Genomic DNA, 22,500 nt, shown 5'->3' with positions numbered 1-22,500 from the left:
GAAGCTTAGTTATAAGAAAGATAGTTTGGAAGTGAACAAAGGCGCATTGTTTTAACTCTTTTAAACTGTTTTTTTCTCGTTTTCGGACTTCTGAACCTGCACAGAAAGATTGTTGTTGTCAAGGTTTGCCTGTTATTTTACCAAGTTGTTTTGTGTTTTCATTGAAATTGCTTTTTCTTGATATGTCGGGTGAAAATTGTGCAATATGTGGTTGTTCAGCTTTAAGAAGACAAAATGGACGCAATATTTTTTTTTTACCAGAAACAGCTGGATCCACAGAACTTTGTTCATTATGCCACCAGAATCACCTTATTTAACTATTACCAGAAGTATACAGAAATTTGATGTAATGGATATGTTTTTTGATTGTTTAAATGTAAAAAACAGCGTTGAAAATATAATAAAAAGGAAGCCATTTTTAAAACTTTATAAATCAGTTGATAATTTTTTTGGTTGATTGAATCAACCAATGATCAAAAAAGTGATAAATTGTAGAAAGTATCTATAGATCAATAAGAAGGAAGTTTTGACGAGAGATTGAAATTACCAATGTTTATTTCTTTACAAATTTACAAAGATTTTCAAATTCATTCAAAGAAGTTGTTTAAGTTTTACTTCAAAATAATGTTCAATTAGTTATTCCTGAAAGGTTTGCAGAAAAGATATTCTATCAAAGATTTTAACAACAATATCAATGCAATCAAGCCACAGTTTTCAGTTTTTCGAATTACTGGTAATGATCAATGTAATGATAACATTAAAGATTTATCAAAATTAAAATAAAAGTCGCCAATTTACATTAAATCTAACATTAGGCTCTACCTTTTCAAATTTGTTTATAAGTAAATAAACAAAAGAAAAATAGTTATTTTTATAACTACAAAATTTAAAAAAACATTATTTGTCATTTATTTATGTTTTTATTTTCCTAATTTAATGTTTTAACCTTATCAACATGTCCACCAAGTTTCATGCTTTTACCCTAAATAGCACTAAGTCGACACCAATTGACTGCACTATCTTACATAGTCACAAGAATATATTGTTTTTTGATTTTAAATTGAAAACTGCGCGTCGACCCTGCGAACCTGCACAACTTAATAAAAAATGTCAAGCTTTTAATGTAAATAGTGATTTGGAATGTTTTTTCGATATGGTTGAGTTTTTTTCAATTCGCTACAAAAATCTAAAATTACTTGCTACAAAATATCAAAACATAAACAAAATAAAAAACTTTTAATTTTAACTTAATTAGAATAACTATGGCTTTTTCTTCTATAACTATTTATCATGCAAATAAAAGAGAGAGAGAGAGAGAGAGAGATTATATAGTGTATATAGATACACAATTGCCAACTTTTATTACTGACATTTTATCCTAACTTTTAATAATGATTTATTATCCTTTTGGTTTTCTTAGAAAAGAACAGTTTTCACCCTAAACCAAACTCTTAGTCGATGCAGTAGTACTCCCCTTGATTACTTGCTGAATCTCATATATCATTAAATTTTTTTTTTTTGGCCTCCCAGAAAAAATTAGAACTGGTAAAGATTTCAGAAACTTTTATTTAAATACAATATAAATAATAAAAGTTAAATATAAAAAATACAAAAGAAACAATATACAGTAGCATACTGTACATGGGCGCCCACAGGATTTTTTGATGTTTCAGATGGGGCACTTTCACACATGTGCAAACTCCAAACTTAAGTATGTTCATACCTATGCCAAATGAGGAGGTCTTGCAAAAATTTAGGATGGAGGAGGCCTGGGAACAAAAAAAAGCAAAAAGCATATGCTCCTCCCCCTGTCCAAACGTGAGGGCAATATTGTAGTAAAATTTTCAACTTTACTATCTTAAACTAGATTTAAATTTATCGACCGATTTTAAATTTCGTAGAAGAATATTATAAACTACAAAAGTTATGACCATGCAAATTTCCAACCCCCTCCCCCCATATGAGGGGGGTGTAAATTTTGCATGGTCATAACTTTTGAAATTTAGAATATTTTTCTACGAAATTTAAAATCTGTCGATAAATTTAAATTTTGTTTAAGATAGTAAAGTTGAAAATTTTACTACATCAGTGCCCTCACGTTTGGGCAGGGGGCAAGCGTTTTAGGGCTTTTTTTGTTTCCAGGCCTCCTCCATCCCAAATTTTTGCAAGGCCTCCTCATTTGGCATAGGTATAAACATACTTAAGCTTGAAGTTTGCACAATGTGTTAAAGTGTCCTATCTGAAACATCAAAAAACCCTGCGGGCGCCTATGATACTGTATCATATTATTACAAACTATAAAAGCAAGTATGTAACCGATCATAACTCTGAATTTTATTGCTCTAAATGTAACACATTATTGAAAGACCTTTATTAATAAATTTTATCTACCTTAATAAATAAACTTTATCATAAACTTTTAAAGTATAAGTAGTTCTTATGCCATTTTTTAAAAGTTGTGACTATGAAAATAGCTTTTTACTTTCAACAAACTTTCATTTGTTCTAATAATTTCAGATTCAGGTCTTCCAGGTTTTCTCCAATAATTTATACACTAATCGAAAGCTCAATAAAAACGAAGCAAAAAATATAAAAACACTATATGGAAAAAATTAAACTGATAACAAGTTAAAAGACTAAATAGCTACAAATCCAGGGGGTAAAATAGATATAAAGTATTGCGTTCAAAAATAAATTTTAAATATAAATGTAAAAAATTTTGAATGATAGTTGTTTAAAAAACTTGTTTAATGCCGTCAAAGTAATTGATCATTCGGCATTGCTCACGTTATTCTGCGAATTTTCTAAATGCTGCCATAATCAAATATGGCAAGGATGTGATTTAGACAGCTGTTGATTTTTTAAATAAATGTCAAACGCCTGTCATTACTTTTGACCAGCCATTGTATTCCTCGGCTAAACAGATAAAGTGGAATTGGAAAAAATACTACGGAAAAAAAGTTTTTGTCATTATGATAGGGCCACATCATATCGAAATGGCGGTGCTTAAAACAAATGGAGATTGGTTGAAAGAATTCGGATGGTGTTCTATTTTATTTGAAGCAGAGATTTCATCAGAAGGGAAAACTGAATCATACCTTAATGCATTACATGTATCAAAAACAAGAAGTGTTTAATTTTAAAGTCTAGTTTTTCATATTTAGGAAGGATGAGCTTGATTTTGTGATATACAGACAATTACTAAACATCATTGTTTAGAAAATTTTGAGTTACAAGTAAACAAAAACAAAAAAAACAAAAATGCAGAATAAAATCCGGATCTTTTCCATACAACAGGCATGTCAAACTCAAATCCTAACATGGGCCAAATATACAAATTAAAATCAAAAAATTAAAAATAAATTGAAAAAATTGAAAAAAAGAATTTAAAAAGTTTTTCTTCAAAGCAATCTTTTTTTTAAACAAAAACTGAAATTACAAAATAAAAGGAAAAAATATGAAATAACAAAAATAAAAATTAAAAAAAGCGTTCGTTGAGATCGAAATAGCAATATAAAAAATTAAATAAATTGCAAAAAAATTAAATAACAAATTATAGAGGGGGCCGCGTTGTGGGCTGCGAGTTGGACAGCCTTGACACACGATTTTAAATTTAATGAAAACAAAACTTTGAAATGCATGAACAAAACTTAGAATAAAACACAAAACAAAAATATAAAAGTAAAAATATTTAATGTAAACAATTATGGAATAATAATAAAATAATAAAACTCCAAACTTCAAAAATTTTCAAGCAGTTTTTGTCCCCACAAAGCCTGCTCATCTAGCCAAATAAATGAAAAGTAGTTTTTAGTGTGTTTAATTATCCTAATAACACGATAAAGAAGAATAAACATAAACTTACTTCAAAAAAAAAATCTGATTGCATTTCTCGGTTAAACATGAAAAACACTGATGTGTAGCCAGTTACACGTTGCAAGTTAAGATATTTGTAAACATTTCTTCATACTATTTTATGCATACTATTTATACCTACTAATATATATTATTTTTACAAAATATATTTTATCAATTATAAAACCTTTTAAAAGTTTAATATCAAGTCAATATCAAGTGACAAATGAATAAAAATTTTATAGCATTTACATCGTAACATACTTTATAAAGTCTTTATTAAAAAAACAGATGTTTTTTTTTAAATCAAATATTTAAAAACAAAACTTTTTTTAAAAAAAATGGCTGCCAATTAGTCAAAAAAGTCATTAATAGAAACATCAGAGATAGACTCATATTTCTCTTTTACTTCATTTATAAAAAAATTCCACAAAATGATCCTTAGTGTGTTTGGTCCATATTTAGTTAGAGATTTTAAAGATTATTCATTATTTTAGGTTTAAAGACTTTTTGAAAATCAAAAATGTCAATTTTTACAAGAGAAAAAACGATATCTCAAGATATATTCATTAACTTTCAAAATCTCTAAAAAGAAAGATACTAATGCAACTATCAATTTCAAATGTAAAACGTTGTGTATTGAAAAGGTAACATAGTGGTTTATCGAGCATCTTTTTGTAGACATATATTCTTCAATGAACAAAAAATGTAAGTTATATTTTAACATATTAACACATTAAAACATTCACTTTTTGACCAATTAAACCATGAACCTTGATTACTTTACTGCATATTTTAGTGTAGACTGAACCAAGCGTAAAAATAATCCACTCTACACAACACTTAGTTTTGTTAGTCGCGCGAACTATTCGCGCTGGGAGATTTTCGGCCAAAAATTAACTGAATTTTTTTTGTTCTTTATTAAAATGCCTACCAATTATTTGCAAAAAATTCACATATATCAAGGGTTGTCTAAAAAATCATTTTTTATATGCACCCAGACTCCTAAATGGGTGGGGTGGGTGCGTTCTAGAAAATAAATTTTTCGACTTTTTTTTCGAAATTTGATTATATATGTAAATAACATAACCTTAATTAAGTTCTTTAAATATTGGAGGAAGTCTAAAACATTTTTGGGTACAACCGCAACACAAACATAAATCTAAATTTTTAGTAATATTTGTAACTTTTCTTGCTTAAAATAAATTTTAGGCCATGATTCTCATCTCAATGGTTAAATCTCATGATTCTCATCTCAATGGTTTTTTCGATCCAAAGCTGCACACAGCTTTTTTTAATTTTTCACCATGATTAGGATGAGAAATATCTCTTTTATAACGCATATACGTCTTTTTAAATTTGGCATGAATTGCTTAGCTTGTTTGCTAAGCGAATTTACCTAGACCACAAGATTGGTGGATACAAATTGGAATTACATGATTCATTATAATGTGGATTTTTCAAGTTAAAGGCAACTTTGTGTCAAAGGTTTCAGCAAGACCTTGTATGTGACAAAAAGAACTTTTGAATGTTTTAAAAACCTCAATAACATTTTCCTGTAACTCTTACCCAAAGCATAAATGTACAATAGCCCGAAAATCTTTTAAGTACTGTACTATTGGAATGATCTGTGGTAGGACATCCTGCTCTAACAAGTCTAGTTTCTCCAATATATGCTTGGAGTTAGCTCCATTCTAACTAGACAAAAACACAGTTAATAATCTCTTTAAATAATTAAAAAAAAAATGCGCAGATTATTATTCATCTATCTTCAAATAATGAGAATATCTTAACTTGGTATCCGTGTCTCAAAATAGAATTTCTGGAACACCAAGGTCCAACGTTTTACCAAACCTCTAAAAAGTAAATTTCCTAATACATTTACACCACCCATTAAAAGATGAAGTTCTGGTGAAAGGATTTGATGTTGAATTTCAACATCTGGATCAACATCAAGATAAGCCTAAAAATATTAAAGCATAAAATAATGTTGACTTGTCGCACGCCTTGTTCGTCCACGTACAAAGAAATTTATTTAGACACGCTGATCACGGCAGTTCACATTTTTTAACTTTTCAATAATTCGCGGCAAAAAGCTAAACTTATCTACTTAGAAAAAAGAAATCAATACTAAAAAAAAATTGTAACGAAATATCAAATTTTAATTAGTAGCTTTTAAAAATGTTTTGCTATATTTGACATTTTTTTTGAATAGGGTAAACTGGGGTAATTCCACCGTCTACTTCTAAAAAATGCTTAAAAACCACTATGTAAACTTAAAAATAAGAAAATAGACAAGAATTTTTTTTATTTACACATTTAAGCAAACTGTTAATATAAAACTAAAATTTAACAAAAAACAAAACAAAAACACTTTTTGAAAATTTTGCATATGTACAAAATTAGGGCAATCCATCCCTTTTCCAAAAAAAGTTTTTAAATGCATTTTTATTTAATTTTAGTACATGAAATTATGTAAACATGATAAATAATAATTAAAAATAAATTTTGAACCAAAATGTCCTGAAAATAATAACATTCATATATATACAAAATTGATTCACGAGAAACTATTTTTTCCTTATATGTTAGCGAGGAATGCATCGCCTACAATAAAAGTCAGAGTTTCTGGCATTTTCTGCTCGTAGTTGCGAGGATTTTAAGCAGTACCACTCATCACAGAGGTCACACAACGCTCCGATCGCAAACGTTAGGGTCATCCACATTTACCCCACACACGATGCATAAAATTGATTCATCTGCGGCATTACTCAGTTGCTTTTTTTTTGTCTTTTTCTGAAATGGAGACAGTTTTCGGCTTGGTTTTAGCCTCATTTTCTTCAGTGAGCATGGCGATGCATTCATTTGAAGTGAGGCTTTCGCCATATTGTCTTCTAATGGCCTTTCCTCTTATCTCCTTATTTTGCCGCTTCCTTGGTTTTTCAAGAAGAGGTATGAGTTTTGCCTCATGATTAAAGTTGTTTTATTTGGTTGAAATTATGAATAATTAAATAAATAATACTAAATATAGATGTAATTACAACAAAATTAACATGTTGCTTAAGGTTATTGCAAGCAAAGGTTCAAATTATGTAGTTAAAAATTTCACCATCAGGGGGAGAAAATCTTCCAGAGGTACCATTTCATTTAGGAAATGTTTATACAAGCTTAATGTTTAGGTGAGCTTAAATGCACTTGTAAAACGAAATAAAAATACACATTAAAGACATCCAAAAAATAAATGTTGAAATAAAATGACTTGATTTGACAATAAAAATATTTTAAAGTACATATAGGTACATTGAAGATGATTTTGGATTTCCAAAATAATGTCTTGTAAACAAATTTCTAAAGCAGTATGGATACAGGAAGCATATACTTTGTGAGAAACAGGAATTTAGCAATCAAATATATGAATTAAAGGTGGTTCAAGTGTTTTAGTTTATTTGTATTGTTCCGTATCTTTTTAGGGGGTGGAATTACCTTGGGAATGGAATTACCCCAGTCTGCCCAACTTATATTGTAGAAAAAACAGAAAATAAATTACTATTTATTTGTAAAGTATATTATTTGATTAACAAATTTTGTAATAACGGAAGAAATTAAATAAAAGAATACCATGGTTTCTTTTATAAATGTATTCACAATATTTGTTTCTGTCTGAAGTTGTTTCCTTTACACTGCCCAATTTTCAAAGTTAAGACGAAATACTAGAGATAATGAACATGATTGCTCTGAAAAATTGTATTATTTAAAAAAAAAATTGTGTAAGTTCATCAGGAAATAAAATATTGGGTTTAAGTGCACAATTTGAAGAATCCAACAAAAGTGCAGACTATTTCAATGGGGGTAGTGAAAACAACAAAATATATTATTTATTGTTTTACATGAAAAACTTGTTAAAAATAAAAAATAAAATTTTTACAAATAAATAGCAATTAGTTTTCTTGCTTTCCTGTGCATTGTAAAGTTTAGCAAAAACATTTGAAAAACAAATTTTAAAATTGTCTCTATTTCTAGCTCAAATAATAAAGTATTTTACTTAATATACTGACTGACAAAACTCGCGAATAAATTGTATATCAAAAATGCTTTTGATTTCGTTATATTCTTAACTGCTTTCTTTCTCGACTTGTATCAATTTTGGTAATGGAAAACAACAAACGCCCTAAAAAAAAAGAAAACAAAAACAGTAAAATATTTAGGTATATTATTTTTTTAACAAATTATTTTATTAAATAATTTTTTTTTTTTTTTTTCGATTTATTTAGAAAATTTATTTCGTATAGTATTCGTTTCCTTTCTTTGAGTATTGCTGTTTTATTCTCTGTAGTTTCTTAAAGCTTTATTTTGCCGCAAATTCTTGAAACTATATAAAAACGTGGTCAAGTTGTTTAAATAATTTACTTTGAACATGGACGAACAGGGCTTGGATAGGGAAGGCTTAAATAATGTTAATTGGTTGATAAAATAATGCTGCTTGTAATTATTTAACGTATAACCTTTGTGATTAACATTATTATGGTATTTCATTTCTTTCATGTTTGCACCATTTTTCTCAAAATCAAAGTACTGCTGATCTGCAATTATTAAAGATGCTAACATCTAAATAAATCCCTTTCTCATTTTAGATAAATTATGAACTATATATTATTACCAAGGCTCAGAGGCGATTTTACGGGTGTGTGGGGGTGTTACACCCCCTCCCCCCAACCTGAAGAAGGTGATTTTCAAGTTATAGTCGGTTTTTACACGACTTTAATCGGCAAGTAGGTTATTTGACACAATTCCGTCGGTTAAATTTTCGTTTTGAGGACTTTTTTTTTAAAAAAAAAAAGCCAGTCGTTAATTTTTGAGGATTCACCCCCCCCCCCTATCTTTCATTTTATTCGTGGAATCGCCTCTACCAGAGCTTCTAAAGAGCTTCTAAATGTTTTGGCCTTCCAGCATTTACTTCCATTTCACCTTCTTAATACATGCACGCATATTTTCCACTATGAGAGCTTATTCCCAAAACAACATTAGCAAGCTTCAAATGCTAAAAGTAATGTTTTAGACCAACTAACCAAGTAACTGAAACAGTTAATTAAGAATTTATTGAAAAGAAAGCAAATTTCTTATAGTTATGTTATTTGTGTCAATTTTTTGTTTTGTTAAAATTTACTACCAAATCTATACATTAAAAAAAAAGTTTTATTTAAATAACCTGCAAACAAAGAAAGTCTGTCAAGATTTATTAGCTCAATAATCTTTCTAACACTGTTGTAATTTTCTGGTATATTTACTACAATTGCCAAAAAAAATTCACCGGAATCCAGATATTGATTTTTGAAAGTGGGTGTCTCTTTTTCATTAATATGAAAAACATTAACACATATCTTCATTAACCCACGTCCAGAATACATTGACACACGTACTAAAGTCTTAAAAAGATCATGTCCTCTGTTACTAATTATCAACTTAATAAAATCTATCACAACAACCTCTCAACCAAACAACCATTTGATTCCTCAAACAAAATTTGTAGAACATCATAATTGTTCGGAAGATTTTTTTGCAGTCCCTTCAGTCTTCTAAATATATTGTTCCCAAAACTGCTTTCCCATGTCTTTCAGCTTGAAGCAAAATAGTTTGGTTCCATTATCGCTTAGATCAATTGCAACTTGTAGCTACATAATAGTTTCAAGAGATACAGATGCTATATTTTTGCAATGATTTTTATCATCTAATACACCAACTTGAACTGTAAGTTAGTTTCCACCAGCTGAAAGCATTATTTTCTGTCCACTAAGAATATTTTCCTTTTCCATTTTATGTCTAAGAATAAGAACAACCATTTTTTCTGCATTACCTCCCAATGCATGATTAACTAGGTTTTAACTTTTTCCCCCATTACCTCCTTATGCATGATTAACTAGGTTTTAACTTTTTCCTTTTTTTCCGCATAGATAAAAATATTCCTTGCCTTATATTAAATTAAATTTCACAATTTTGATACTGTTTTATCAAAAAATTTATTGCTTTTAATAATATTTTTTCAATTCAAATTTAAATATAACAACAAAAGCAAAACAGTGAGGGATAAAGTTTGGAAAAGTTTCTTCTAAATTAGGAATATTATTCATTGGCCCAGTAGTTGAACTTGCTCTTGTTTTGAATTTTGACCATTATAAATTGCATAATTAACAAAACCCTTATAAACATTAATCTTTTAAGTTATTTGATATATTTTAAGCAACGAAGTATTTTTTTACCGGTTTAACTTGAATAACCATATTTCTGGAGTTTCTTTATGCTTGTAGGAATAACGAATAATATTTCTTTTCTTTGTGCTTGTAGGAATAAATATCTTTTATTACAATTGATACATACATGGTTCAACACATCATTTAATTTAGAATCAAACCCAATATATATATATATATATATATATATATATATATATATATATATATATATATATATATATATATATATATATATATACATATATATATATATACATATACATATATATATATATATATATATATATATATATATATATATATATATATATATATATATATATATATATATAGATATATATAGATATATATAGATATATATAGATATATATAGATATATATATATATATATATATATATATATATATATATATATATATATATATATATATATATATATATATATATATATATATATATATATATATATATATATATATATATATATATATATATATATATATATATATATATATATATATATATATATATATATATATATATATATATATATATATATATATATAGATATATATTAGGGTGAGGCTAAAAACAACTTTTTTTGAAAATGTCTGCTGACACCCCCTAAATGTGTTCTATATAATAAAATAATGCTAGAATTAAAAAGTTTTTTAACAAAAAATATTTTTAGGGATGCCAAGACACTTAGACATCAAACAATCCCCTAATACTATCAAATGATTAGTTACTCAAAAGTATACTATGGTGGGTCTCAAAAGAAGCAAAATTATAAAAAAAACTTCAAAACTATTCATCATTTTTTAAAAAATCTATTATTTTAGAATTCACTGCCTAGAAAATGACATTTTTAAACTAAAAAACTAAAAATATGCATTTTTCCTAAACTTTTTTATGATTTTTTTTTTTTAATTTTTTTTTATAAAATGATAATTATTTTTAAAACTTTTATATAAATTTGTTTCTTTTGAGACCCAACCTTATATAATTTAAAAAAAAACTTTTTTTGATAAAATTAGGGACCAGTTTGATGCTTAAGAGTCTTGTGGCACCCGTAAAAATATTTTTCATTCAAAAATTTAAAAATAGTATTAGTAGTATTATTTTATTATATAGAACACATTTAGGGGGTGTCAGCAGACATTTTCGAAAAAAGTTGTTTTTAGAACCACCCCAATATATATATATTTATATATATATATATATATATATATATATATATATACACATACATACAGATATTTATTAGTTACTTGGTCCAGCTAATTGGTCCAAGGCCTGACCCCAACCAAAAAAAAAAAACCTGTCATAGTAACACTAAAACCTTCAAAATTTTTACATTTGGTATTATTAGAAAATATAAACTCCTTGCATTTGCAAAAGGGCCACTAAATTTGCAAAACAGACCCCCTAAATTTACTGCACACTCCCTCCGCTAATTGGGGGCTGTAGGGGAACCTAACACAGCTCTGATATATATATATATATATATATATATATATATATATATATATATATATATATATATATATATATATATATATATATATATATATATATATATATATATATAATATTATTATTTTTTATTTAACAACTTCGCTTTTAACAAGACTGCAAGCAACCACTATTAGAGTTGGAAGTTACTGGAAGAGAAATGATAAAGATTGTTGAGCAAGAAAACGATTGACAGACGACTTAAAAGATTGCAAATTATATGAATCAGGAAAGCAAGATGAAGGAAGCGAATTCCAAAGAGCTGATGTTCGAGGAAAAAAACTAGACGAATAAGAGTTTTTGGAGCACTTAGTAACAGTCACAGAAAAAGGATGAGAGTTAATTGAATGATGACTAACACATGAATGAATTTTAGTAGACGGCAAAAGAAACGCTAGCTCTTTAGAGCAGTGCCCATTATAGTATTTGTAGAAAAGAGAAAAAGAAGCATTATTACGACAATGTGATAATGTTTAGAGGTTGACTGGAAGAGCAGGTCCAACTATGTTTACAATGCGTTTTTGCATTTTGTCTACAAGAGAAAGGGCATCATTAGAAGATCCGCCCCAGATATGGCAACAGTATTCCATACAAGAACAGATTTGAGATTTATAGAGATAGAGAATAGAATCGGGAGTATGAAAGAGTAGAGCACGATAAATAGATGCAACCTTAGCAGATACTAATTTTGCAACAGATTTGATATATGGTTTCCGAGAAAGATTGGAAGTAGGAGTTAATCATAAAAGATGAAGGGTAGATGACTCACCAAGTACACTACTGTTCATAAATATAGGAAGATCTATATTATTGCAATAATGATTGGCTGAAAAAAGTTTTACTTGAACTAAAGTTCACCAGCCACCATGCTGTAGCAGAAGTGAGATCCTTTTCAAGCTCAAATGCCCCCTCCAAGTAATCAGAGAGTATTGGCTTTTTATCATGACAAGAATAAATGGTAGTATCATCAGTGAACAATGCCACCTTTGTTGTGAGAATATCTGGAAGATCATTAATGTATATGAAAATGACTATAGAGCCAAGTTTGAACCTAGAGGAACCCCTGAAGTTACAGGATATGAAGAAGAGTGGTGTCCATCAAGGACAACTTGGAATTGGAAAATATCTAATGCACGATAAAACCTAGAAGTTATTACTGTTAGCGAATCAGCTGTAGAACAAGAAGATCGAAATCCATATTGATGATCAGAAAGTAAGTTATTAGAAGCAAGATGAGAGATTAAATGTTTATTAATTAAAGATTTAAAAACCTTGCTTATGATAGGAAGAAGACTTATGGGTAATTCCATATAAAATCATACAAAAAGAAATATTTTCGACACCCTTACGTCTCAGAACTTGTTCATTTTTACCTCACTTGCAGTCCATATTAAAAAAATAATAACTGTGAAATTTTTAGTTAAAAATACACATGGGCTCCAGAGATATCATCAGTTTAAATAATGCTGACTCAGCATTTTAGTGATTATCTGAAGCTACTACAAAGCAACTTTGACATATAGTATCTTCATAATGGCTTAGGGAAATTTCTTAAAATTTGGTACCCCAATAGATTTTTACTTGCGGAATCCAAAAAGAGCACCCTCAAGACTCGATTTTCTCAGGAAATGTCTCGTTTATCCAATTTTGTTCAAAATTATTGACTTGTAAATTCATGATTTTTGGAGGTAAAATGAAGGCTGTGGCCCAAAATCCTAAATAAAAAGTTTAATTGTATATCATTATTTTATCTTAGGTCTACTAAAAAAAGTTAGATTCATCAATTGTCTCTCTAATACTTGGTCAAAATTTGCATTTAAAAATTGCGTCTTTTTAGAAAAATTTAAATTTTGTAACAAAAGCAATTGAAATGTTTTAAAAACATTTATTTGAATCAAACATCAAATAGTGTTATTTATTGACTAGTTTAGGACGTTTATAGTCATAAGCCAAGGGAGGGCCAGGGGTCCTCTGACCAATTCTGCCCCCCCCCCTCCCCCCCCTCCCCTAATTTTCGTGGATTTTATTTTTTTTTTGCATCAAAAGATATAATAATAAATAATTACAAAAATTCACTTTAAACTTTTAGATATTACTTTTTGCAAATGCAGAATCGTTTACTGCAGTGATAATGATGCCCCTTGCAATGAATCTTATGATGACGGTGTTCATTGCTTTTGCAAATGTGACTAAAATTTAAGAATTCCTAAAAAAGAACTTATTTGGATAAAAACCCAGCGAGAAAAAAAGGCAGTGTTTCATGTATGCAAGAATTTGGTCTGGATCTTAAAGAGACTGCCAAACTTAGGTTAAAACGTATACGCAAGTCAACTGATCAAGCAACACTCATGCGACAACGTGAAGAAGCTTCAAAGTATAAGTTAGAATCATTAGTCTCTATTTATCCAACCGATGTTAGATTTGATGATGAAAGTACGGGTGTTACAATAGAAAATAATAATAATTCCAATGATGTGATAGTCAGTGATAGCAATAAAGTCAGTGATAGCGAAGAGGACTCGACAATTGAAAATCAAGAGAGTTATGTCAAACAAAACTACCTTGATATTAGTAATGCTGCTGTTGCCTCTATCAGATTTGGTGTATCATCGACTGCTGCTATTATTAATGGTCTACTGAAAGATATTATGAAGGCAGGGAAACTTGTTGAAGATAAAAAAAAATCTCATATGTGATAGTATGAAAGATTTTCGTGCCAAAGAATGTGCTATGAAGTATTCCAGAGTAGAAGAAAATTTCGATTGTGAAAGAAATATAATTACTGGAATTTTTGTTGATGGTAGAAAAGATATAGCTTTAGTTCTTATCCATGATAAAACCACAGGCTCCTTCAGAAAACAAATTATCAAAGATAATCATATAACTGTGACAGAAGAGCCTAGAGGTCGCTACCTTACTCATTATACACCAAAATCTAAGTCAGAAATATCTAAACCAGCCAAGCAATGGATTATTCCACTGGTTAATGGAAAGAGGTAAAGATCTTAATCTCCAACTAATTGGCAGTGATACTACAAATGAAATGTCTGGATGGAAAGGTGGAATGCTTCATTTTGTGGAAGAACTTCTCAATCGAAAACTTTTTAGGTCTTTTTGCTGGCTTCACATTAATGAGCTTTCATTCCATCATATTATGGAAAAACTTGATGGACCAACTTCTTCAGATAAAGGATGGAGTGAAGCAGTAGGTAAACTGTTTTCCAAAGTTGAAAATCCTAAAAGAATTACTTAATCTACGCCAATTCCGCTTCTGGAGCCTCTTGTTACTATAAGTGAAGATTTCTTAAAGCAAATGAGCACTGACAGTTTAGTTGCATGGAAGTATTTAAATGCAATATTGAAAGGAAAGCTCGATCCTGAAGTAACAGCTCTTAAATGTGGTAGATTGTCTCACAGTCGATGGCTTACTTGTGACATGAGATGCCTGCTTCTCTATATGAGTAAACATGATCTTGAACCTGATGATGCAGAGATCTTAAGACTGCTTGCAACTTGGGTGACTTGGGTTTATTTTCCAATGTTCTTTGAGATTAAAGTTAAGCATCACATTAAATATGGTTCTTGTTATCTTTTAAAGCTGTTTCAACTTTGGCAGAAGCAAGATGATAGGATTAAAGAAGCATCTAAACTTTATTAAAGAAGTGAATCTTGGTGGGTTCATCCTGAGAATATACTTGTCTCACTTCTCTGTTCTGATAACTCAGAACAAAAGTTACTTGCCGTCGACATAATATTGGCAGTTAGGGCAGGAAGTTCCACAATTAATAAACCTTGATGCTTGTGACATCAAAGAACTTATTGATTGGGAAAAAGAGGTCATCACTGAACCAATTTTCACTGCAAATATGTTGTTAGTCCAACTCAATGCATTGATAGTTTCTCCCCTGCAGCTACATCTATACTCATTACATACCCAAAGTTGCGAGAGAGCAGTGAAATTAGTCACAGAAGCAGCTCAGTCAGTCTGTGGTTAAGATAAAAGAGATGGTTTTATAAGAACTCAATTGCGAAATCATGAAAGGCATTAGGCCTTTGTTTAAATCAAAAAAAGACTTTAAGTAATTTATTTAATTACTAATTTAGTATTTTTGATTTTTATTTATACTTTGCTGTGCATAACATTAAATGTTAAATAAATACTTGGTTTTAATGTTGATCTTATAAGAATTTTGGGCTAAAACAAAAATTAAGGCAGCCAGATTTATAATTTGAATGAGTATTTTGAGTAAGTGTTAGGGGAGGGGGCTTTTGCCACTAAACCCCTTGCTCCTACTCTACCTACTCTACCCCCTACCAGTGAGTGAATAAATATATATATATACTAATTGTAATATATCTTGATCTTAAAATCATAATAAAACTATCAAATATTGATAGAAGGGAGGGGGCGAAAGCCCTAGCCGTGCATTCTGGCTCAAGAATCCTGGAAGCTAAATGATAATTTTGTGTTTTATTACACATGGTTTATTTTTTACCTGATATTATTTTAATTTTTATTATTAATTGACTAAAAACATTTAAAAATTAAGCTTTAGTTAAAAAAATTTTTTTTTAAAAAAAAACTAATTTTAAAACCAGTTTCCCAGTAGCTAGACATCAATATTTTGCAAAAATATTATTATGTTTGAATTCCCCGTAACCATATACATAGGAATCCAAGCGTGCTAGCCAAAATTCTGAAAATTTAATTTTTGGCTCAAGTATGATATACCCTAATGCTTACCTCTTATTATATCAAAAACAAGCAAATGTTTTGTTTTGTTTTGTTCTTTTTAAAGGTTGTACTTTCCTTGTTTGTACTTTTTTAAAGAATGATTGTGAATTTTATTGTTTTTGTATTTTTTTAGCAGGTAATATTAGCGGGTAATTTTAGCAGGTAATTTAGCAGGTAATTTTAGCAGGTAATATAATAAACATATTTAATATGGAGAAATGTGACATTGGAAAAATTCTTAACATTTATTGCCACAAAACTGGATTTTCTAGAAAACAAAGTTTTTTTCAATTCAAAGATCTTTCTTGTGAAAAACAAGAAGTAATAATATGGCGAGCAAATTTAAAGGAAAAATATTGTTCAATAAGAGTTATATGTTGTTATCATGAGCAATTCTATGGAAAATATTTTGAGAGAAAAATTACAAAGTGTTGCAATCCTTTTGGAACACACATGGAAAGTAAAAAAATTGCTAGAAAAGGGTAATCTAACATTAGTTACAACAGAATTAATATGGAAATTAAAATAAAAGAAAAATATTTTATTATTTATAAAAGTTTTATATTTTTAGTTATTTTAAAAACTTAGGTAATATAAAGATTTCCCTAGACTTGGTGAAATTTTTGCAACAAAATAATGTTTATGTAACCCAAGGTTTGAAATTCTGCAGTAAATGTTACAAAAAAGCAGTAGAAACAGATGGAGATTTAAATTCACAGGAGGATTGGGAATCAAAAAGTAAGAAAAAAATTAAGTTAGATGCCACTATAGAATTGCTTTGAATTTCACCAGTCAAACTAAAGTCTTTCAAAACACAGCAAATTGCCTGCAGCAAAACAAAAGTTTGAGAACACTATTGACAGAGTTGCAAAAATGGTCTCATTAGCATATAAGGTTAAAGAAACCTCTTTAACAACAGAAGTATAAAGCCCTATTTCAAACAACAGCATTAACAATGACCATCTAGACATTTTAATGAATGAAATAAAAATGTCAGTATGTATAAAATTTCAATGTATGTATAAAATTTCAGGGACTGACTCCTATCGCCATAAGGTGCAAATGTTAACACTCGCACAAAAATCATGGGCACGTACAAAGATATCAAGCTACTTTGAAGTTTCTGAGTATCTTGTTCAAACTGCAAGAAAAGTTAAAAATGAGCATGGAATTCTATCATTGTCAGAAAAAAAAATTGGAAACCCACTTTCACCAGAAACAGTTAATGTAGTGATTAACTTTTATCAAAGTGATGAATTTTCGAGAATGATGCCAGGAAAAAAAGATTTTGTAAGTGTTAGGAAAAACCAACATGTTCAAAAAGGATTATTACTACTCAATCTTAATGAATTACATGTTGCATTTAAAAAAGACTACCTTAACATCAAAGTCAGTTTGTCAAAGTTTTGTACTCTTAAGCCTAAATGGTGTATTACAGCAAATGCGTCAGGTACTCATAATGTATGTGTATGCATACATCACCAAAATACAAAATTTCTCATTGATGCTATTAGGTGGAATAAAAGTTATAAAGATTTCATGGCATTGATTGTTTGTACGCTTGAAAATGCAGAATGTATGTTGCATTAATGTAACCAATGCCCTGGTATTGAAGCATTAACAAGTTTTTTAGTGCAGGAGTTTACGGACCATGAGCTCGAAGAAGATGTAGCATTCAAGCAATGACAGAGTACTGATCGTACAACACTACTATTACAATCATTGCCACTAGATGAATTTAATGATTTATTATGTGACAGCATTGACAACCTTACCACTCATTCATATATTGCAAAAACACAAAGTAGATACTTAAAAAACTGTAAAGAAAATCTTAACCAAAAGGAATGCTTAATTTTAGGAGATTTTGCTGAAAATTATAAATATGTTGTTCAGGATGAGGTTCAAAGTTATCACTGGAGTATAAGTCAATGTTCACTTTTTACGATTGTACTTTATTTTATAGAGAAAAAAGTTCTCAAACACAAATCTTTTTGTTACCTTTCAGAAGATGTTAATCGTGACACAGGAGCTATTTACAAGACTCAGGAAGATATAACTAGATATATCAAAGAAAATCTACCTGATGTATCAAGTGTGAAACCTATGGTTTCCTATGGTTGTGCAGCACAATTTAAAAATTTTTAAAACTTCATCAATCTTTGACATCACAGTAAAGACTTTGATTTAAACGCAGAATGGGTAATTTTTGCCACCGGTCATGGTAAATCCCCCTGTGATGGTATTGGTGGGACTTTTAAAAGAGTAGTATGTCAAGAAAGTCTAAAACAAATAACTACTGGGCAGATTTTAGATGTTAATTTAATGTACCGCTTTTGTAAAGCCAAAATAAATGGAATTTGTTTTAAATTATTTTCTAAAGATGAAATCAACCTAACACGAGCACAATTAGAAAAAAGATATTTAGGTGGACAGTTCCTGGCACAAGGACATATCATAATTTTATTCCAATTGCTTCAAACACTATAAGTTATAAAAAAACAAGTATTGATACATGTATTGAAATATTTGATATCATTCCAAAAAGCAAACATAATAAAGAGATTTCATTAAACATTAAAAAAATGGATTATATTGCATGTTTTTATGATGGATTTTGGTGGGTAAGGATTAAGATGTAAGTGAGCTTGATATAAAAGTCAGATTTATGCATCCACATGGACCAGGTAAACTTCTTTTGGCCAATGAGAAATGACGAGTGTTGGGTGCTCAATTCTGAAGTTATATGTCTAACTTCTACACCCACAACAATATCAGGTCGTACGTGCAACGTATCTGATTTAGATTTAGAGAATATAAACAGTTGGTTACAAAAAAAAAATTAAATACATTTAAAATAATTTTGTTGTAATTTTATTTACTTATTTTGCATTTAGAATTTGTCTTTCTTTTTTTCAAACCCTTGGAAGAAAGGCTGAGAAGGGTTTAAATAAATCCCACTGTCCACTTGATTATGTCAATGACTTTATTACTATTAATCTACTAAATATAACCATAAAAATATTGATTGTTAAAATATTTTAAAAAACATTTCAATATTTTTGGTTTTAAAATTTATAATTTTTAAAATTATGAAAAGATCATAGTTTTGAGTGCTTACTTTGAAATAAGAGGTAAATAATGAAAAAAATTGTTTCTCAAACTTAAACTAAAAAAAAAAAATTATGTTTTTAAATTGAATTTTAATAATTATTTATTATTATATTTTTTAATGCATTTAAAAAAACAACCAGAGATGAGGCAGAATTGGTCAGAGGTCCCCTGGCCCTCCCTTGGCTTATGACCTTATGACTATAAACATCCTAAACTTGTCAATAAATAACACTACTTGATGTTTTATTCAAATAAATGTTTTATAAAACATTTCAATTGCTTTTGTTACAAAATTTAAATTTTTCTAAAAAAACGCAATTTTTAAACACAAATTTTGACCAAGTATTTGAGTAACAATTGATGAATCTAACTTTTTTTAGTAGACCTAAGATAAAATAATGATATACAATTGAACTTTTTATTTAGGATTTTGGGCCACAGCCTTCATTTTACCTCCAAAAATCATGAATTTACAAGTCAATAATTTTGAACAAAATTGGATAAACAAGACATTTCCTGAGACAATCGAGTCTTGAGGGTGCTCTTTTTGGATTCCGCAAGTAAAAATCTATTGGGGTACCAAATTTTAAGAAATTTCCCTAAGCCATTATGAAGATACTATATGTCAAAGTTGTTTTGTAGTAGCTTCAGATAATCACTAAAATGCTGAGTCAGCATTATTTAAACTGATGATATCTCTGGAGCCCATGTGTATTTTTAACTAAAATTTTCACAGCTATTATTTTTTTAATATGGACGTAAGGGTGTCATGGTCTGGATGATTTCATATGGAATTACCCTTATGGGACAATAGTTAGACAAATCAGATGGCTTTCCAGAATTTTAGAAAATAGGGATAGCAGATGCTCCTATCCAGCAGGCTGCAAAACAAGACTCTGATAAGCATTTGTTAAATAGTTTTGAAAGTATAGATGACAGCTCTAGAGAACACTTCTGCAAGACTACAAGAGGTATGTTGTCTGGACCACGAGCTGTAGAAGAGTCTGAGCAGGAAATCACTTTTGATACAGAAGCTAAATTAATACGAATGTCAAGCAATCGATCAACCTGTTTGAGGACTATATTAAGTAGAACGCAACTGATGGAATTAAGAGATGATATTGATGAAAAGTTCAAAGCAAACAATTCAGCTTTGTCTTTAGGTGAGGTGACAAAGTTTAAACCATACAAGAAAAGAGAGGGAATAAAATAATCGAGAGGGAATAAAAGACTCCATTCCAGCATGAATCCAAGAAGTTATGTTAGAAGCACATATGTCAGCAGGAAGACAAAAGATTTCTACCCAAGGGCCATCACAAAGAAAATCACGGAAAGAGTCCTAGTCAGCTTTAAGGTAGTTGTAAGAGGTACAATGATAGGGGGATTATGATGATGAAGAAGAATGATAGTTTTAGAAAGATCAAACCATGATAAGAAGCACCTAAGGGTGAATGTGGAGAAACTGATATATAAATATATAAATATATACATATATATAAATATATATATATATATATATATCAGGCCTTGTTACGAGATTTCGCTGCGTAGCGAAAACGCGTAACGCATTTCTAAGTAACTTAACTCAGCAAATATATTTTGCATCGTTAGAAGTTATATTGCGTCACTAGCGTCTTTTCAAGTACCGCATTGTAATTAAAATTATTTTATTAACGCGTTAAAAATCATACAAACAGTTTGTTTTTCTCTCACTATAACAAAAGTTACAAATAAAATCTAAGTTCTTATTAAAAAAATCATTTTTATTATTTTTTTCAAATATGAACTAAATTTTATTTAAAAAAAATTTTTTTTTTCATGAAACGTAAAATATTTGTTTATTTTCTTATGATTTTATATTTGGTTTTTGGTTATTTTATTAACTGTTAATACATTTTTTCTTATTTAATTTGTGAACTCTTTTTAATAATGTTTTTAAACAATAAAGTTTTTTTTTGTTATTTATCAGTTACCGAAAACATATTCGTGATCATAATTTATTTTCAAAAATTAAATGAACGTCATTAAAACTTTACGTTATTAAATTAACAATAAACAAAATATCTTATTAATAAAATATTTACATCAAAATAAATCGTGCATTTTTTAAACTAATAATGACTAAAAATAATTTTTATATTTAAAAGGAATTTATATATTTAATTCCTTAAAGATAAAACTTAAAACACTTTATTTTTTTCAACTAATTTTTAACAACAACAAAAAAAATTATGAAACAAACTGTTTCTTTAACAAAAAATCTATTACTTTACAATTGCGGTTAAAATGCTTTTACTAACGACTTTATTTTTTCTGAATAAATGTTACGTTACGTCACGTTAACAACAATCAAAAGATAATTTAAATATTCTAAAAGATATAAGTTTTTGCGTAGCGCAAAACTGCTGAACGCGTAGGCAAATCGCCTTTTCGCAAGCAAAATGCGAGCTGCGTAGCGCTTCTTAACAAGGCCTGATATATATATATATATATATATATATATATATATATATATATATATATATATATATATATATATATATATATATATATATATATATGTGGGCAATTTCATGGCGGAAAATGAAAAAGTATCAAATTTTTTGTCAACTTTTAGCAAATGACTATTGATGTAGACACATGAAAGTTTATTTAAAATATACCCTTAGTACTAAAATTAATTAATTTAAGTCATTTTTATGCTTCCGAAAACCACAGTTTTTCTCATTGTTGCATGATAAAAAAGTATCATTGAAAAATGTTATTTTAACCATAAATTTATTTGTATAATCGGAACTAATTTAGCATGAAAATGGAGCTAACATGTTGTTGGAAATTTTTTGTTGGAAAGATTTTATGCATTATAAAAAATATATATTTCAAGAAAATAACGAAAGAACTGTTGCAATTTTCATGTAACGTAATGTAATAAAAACATGATAAAGTTTTGTTTTTCCAAAATTTAGTTTAAAAACTTTAGTTTTTTAATAATATATGCTTTTGTTACATAACTGTAACTCTTTATAATAGATA

General features: G+C 28.6%; 1 protein-coding gene across 3 annotated transcripts in view; it reads right to left on the bottom strand.

Moving 5' to 3' along the window:
• Positions 1–22,500, bottom strand: part of LOC136088615 (E3 ubiquitin-protein ligase PDZRN3-like) — a 34,008-nt gene that overhangs the window by 4,938 nt on the left and 6,570 nt on the right. Inside the window, exon 2 of one of the 3 annotated variants that reach the window (XM_065812759.1) lies at positions 10,110–10,187. The exons of 1 other annotated variant lie outside the window; for it this stretch is intronic. The gene's annotated coding sequence lies outside the window, so the exon portion shown is untranslated. Of the gene's footprint in view, positions 1–3,865; positions 4,021–10,109; positions 10,188–22,500 lie in introns of those variants that run through there. One more of the 3 variants, XM_065812760.1, reaches the window with a different exon arrangement.

Source organism: Hydra vulgaris, chromosome 12 (genome assembly GCF_038396675.1).
Source record: "Hydra vulgaris chromosome 12, alternate assembly HydraT2T_AEP".
Lineage (NCBI taxonomy): Eukaryota > Metazoa > Cnidaria > Hydrozoa > Anthoathecata > Hydridae > Hydra > Hydra vulgaris.
This window is presented reverse-complemented; position numbering and strand designations above follow the sequence as displayed.